Source organism: Oncorhynchus mykiss, chromosome 8, assembly GCF_057628025.1.
Source record: "Oncorhynchus mykiss isolate SJ-2025 chromosome 8, ASM5762802v1, whole genome shotgun sequence".
Lineage (NCBI taxonomy): Eukaryota > Metazoa > Chordata > Actinopteri > Salmoniformes > Salmonidae > Oncorhynchus > Oncorhynchus mykiss.
In genome coordinates this window covers 37,130,001-37,133,838 of record NC_143029.1, presented here as the reverse complement: position 1 = coordinate 37,133,838, position 3,838 = coordinate 37,130,001, and positions in this window count along the sequence as shown.

Sequence of the window (3,838 nt, the reverse complement as noted above, 5' to 3'; positions counted from 1 at the left end):
CGATACGACCATGGGATGATTTTTTCAACAATAAGCCAGTCCTCTTCAATTTCCTTTGAAAGCAGTGCAGTGCAGAGCGGAGACAGACAGACAGACAGACAGACAGACAGACAGACAGACAGACAGACAGACAGAGAGACAGACAGTGTGACTGATTCCTATCTCCCATCTCCTCCAGGGCCTCTGGCAGTTCCACTGGACCACACATTTGATCACACACAAAATGTCCCTGTTCCTTTAAGTTGCCACTTAAAGTCACATTTGACATCATCCTACATGTCCAAAAACGTATGGTGGTTGGTAATGTCTACTCAGTGCAATTCTGGAAACAGTTACAGTGTATCAGTGTAATCCTAGTGCCATAAAACACACACATTGTCACGTTCTGACCTCTATTTCTGTTGTTTTGTATTTATTTAGTATGGTCAGGGCGTGAGTTGGGTGGGCAGTCTATGTTTGTTTTTCTATGTTTTGGGGCATTTCTATGTTTTCGGCCTAGTATGGTTCTCAATCAGAGGCAGGTGTCATTAGTTGTCTCTGATTGAGAATCATACTTAGGTAGCCTGGGTTTCACTGTGTGTTGGTGGGTGATTGTTCCTGTCACTGTGTTTGTTGTCACAGGATAGGCTGTATAGGTTTTCACGTTCCGTTTGTTGTTTTGTAGATTTGAGTTATTTCATGTATCGTTCAGTTTTCCATTAAAGAACATGAATAACCACCACGCTGCTTTTTGGTCCGCTTCTCCTCCTACAGACGAACGTCGTTACACACATACCTCCATGGTACTGTGGCTATTATCAGCCCAAGCTTCAAAGATTCCCTGCCTTTCCTCAACCGCTAACTGTCACCAGGGGCGCAACTTTCACTGTGGATGGGGGGAGGGACATTTGTCCCCCCCCCCAGTTTTGTCAAGGAAATGTGATACAATAAGCACGGTGTGTTTAGGACCATGTGGACGAGCTGTCGGGTTTGGAGTGTTTTTTTATCCGACCGGATTAAAAATAAATCTATAATTATGCCCCACCACTGACTGTGACCACACATTGGTGTTTCCTGAAAGACAGAATTCACCCTGGTGTTTTACCCAAAAGGCTCAGACTTTTCGATTTCCATCTACACGGACCGGCAACCGTGTCTCACTGTGCCACGGCTCCGGAGGACCAGCTCACCTGGGGCATTTACATAACAACGGCTAACTGTGAACTTTAACACCTCACAAAGCAACTGCTTTGATGATGCAGAGGTTGTTGATTCTGCTCTCCACAAGTCCTCACTGTCAGCCCTAGCCATGGAAACACAACTTCCCTCATATAGCATAAAGTGTGCACACTAGTGTAACACTGGTGTGACAGCCAAAAAGCAGCAAAGACGATGAAGCAGGAGCAGACGAGGGGCTCGTGAGAGCTTCTCTCAGACAGGTGAGCGGATATTGATGGACTTGCCCCCAGGGTAAACTAGCTATTTTTCCTCAGAGATCCATCTTCATCCAGCATGTATCCTGCCTGAAGTCCTGCAGCAGAGCACTAGCTGGAAAACAAATCCATGTCACCTTCAATCTGTCCAAAAGTTTAGTGAGGAGGGGAAAAAACGACCTGACTCCAGTGGTAGGTGTCAATCTCTCAGTTGTTGTAGAACAGTAACCAAGTCTATTACTAAGACAGCTGGGTGAACAGTTGTTACAGTTGGCTTTGGCCTAATAATCAAATGGCCTATTATTGGCAACATATAATGAAGATGCACAAAACGGCTGATCTAAGGTCAGGTTTTACGTCATCCTGTCCTAATTGTTCAGGTCAGAAAGGTTCGGTTGTGTGCCGCCTCTACTTCCATCCGCAGTCTCTACCTCCATCCACAGTCTCTACCTCCATCCGCATGAACATCCACAACCTAGTGGGAGAAACAATATAATTTACTTCTCTCTCTCTCTCTCTCTCTCTCTCTCTCGGTCATAAACAGAGGTCTGCTGCTGTTCCGGTCTCCTCGCCAACAGCCACAGAGAAAAGAAAAACAAGAATCATTCAATTTAACCCAATGTGCTGAAAGGTCGCTGCCAGTGGTATGGCCAGATTAAAAAAGCATCTGTCATTGTTAATGTTCCTCGAAAAGAGAAGGGCGAACGACAGCGCCAATATCAATCAGTCACCAGTTCCAAGGTATTGGTTTTGGTGAATGTGTTTTTATATCTAATCGCAGCATAATCTGAGAACTGTCAACAGTATCAAATGACAATCCGGGATCAACGCAAGATCAATGACGATCTAGGATCAACAGTCTTACGTGCAAGCAGCCCAAACTGCTGTCTTGTATTTTATGAAAACAACAAATATTTCCATATAGCTCTCTTTATGTAAGGTAATGTGAACTGAGATATTCCCCCATGGTCACATAGAGAAACCTGCTCTGGGCCAAAATGTAAATTAAGCACGTACTGTTGATCTCATGTGTATGGATAGCGCTACGGTACCATTTCTTTACGAGCAATTAGTGCTGCAGATAACAATATTATGAGGAGAGTCTGGGGTCATTTTTTATTACCAGCTTGGGCTTCTGGTAAACAAGGCAGGTAGCCTAGCGGTTAAGGGCGCTAGGCCAGTAATTGAAAGATTGCTGGTTTGAATCCCCAAGGTGGAAAAATCTGCCTCTCTGCCCTTGAGCAAGTCAGTTATAACCCAACGACAACTGCTTTGGATGTCGATTAAGGCCCCCCCCCCCTGCACCTCTCTGATTCAGAGGGGTTGGGTTAAATGCAGAAGACACGTTTGGGTCTTCCCAAATTTATGGTAGGACTCAGATATTCTACTCGTTTTCAAGAAAGAGAGGCATTCCTTTTCCGACGACCCACTAAAGTACCAGACGGGAACAAAGTTTCTCTGCGTCTTTACTGTGAAAATGTGGCATAGTGAAAGCACAGGGAATCTGCTGTTGTTGATAAACCAATCAGGGGACATTTAAATTGACTGTGGATATTGATTTCTACTGGCCAGATGGTGTTCTTGCAGCAGCCAGAATTGTGTTTATAAGGCTGCTACAGTATATTGTGTTAATGTAGCACAGCTGCACACAGTCCCAATTCATGTTTATTAGGCTTTCATACCACATATGCTCAACGCACAGGGCAAATGTCTATATGGACTGGGTGAATGAATGAACTCACTCTTATGCTAAATTCTGTTGTACTACTACTGTATGCTATTCCCCCCCCCCCCCCCCCCCCCTCAATGTTTTTACAACAACAGAGAGACTCTATTCTGATTCTCTGCTGTTTGAGTCCAGCCATATAGGGCCAGCATAATAATAATAATGCTGCCTTAGGAAAATGATATGTCTCTGTAATTACAGTAAGTTACAGTATACAGTACAGTATGTCCTGAAGAGGGTGAAGCCACAGATACACTAGTGTTCAAAAGTTTGGTGTCCCTTAGAAATGTCTTAGAAACATTTTTGTCCATTAAAATAACATCAAATTGATCAGAAATTCAGTGTAGACATTGTTAAGGTTGTAAATGACTGTTGTAGCTGGAAACGGCTGATTTTCAATGGAATATCTACATACATGTACAGAGGCCCATTATCAGCAACCATCACTCCTGTGTTCCAATGCCACGCTGTGTTAGCTAATATTGTCACGCTCGTCGGCAGAAGAGTGGACCAAAACACAGCGTGGTAAGTGTTCATGATTTTATTTAATATCAAAAACACTCGAACAAAGTAGCTAATTGAAACCGCGAACAGTTCTGTCAGGTGCAGACACTAAACAGAAAATAACTACCCACAAATGAAAGAGGGGAAAAAGGCTGCCTAAGTATGATTCTCAATCAGAGACAACGATGGACAGCAT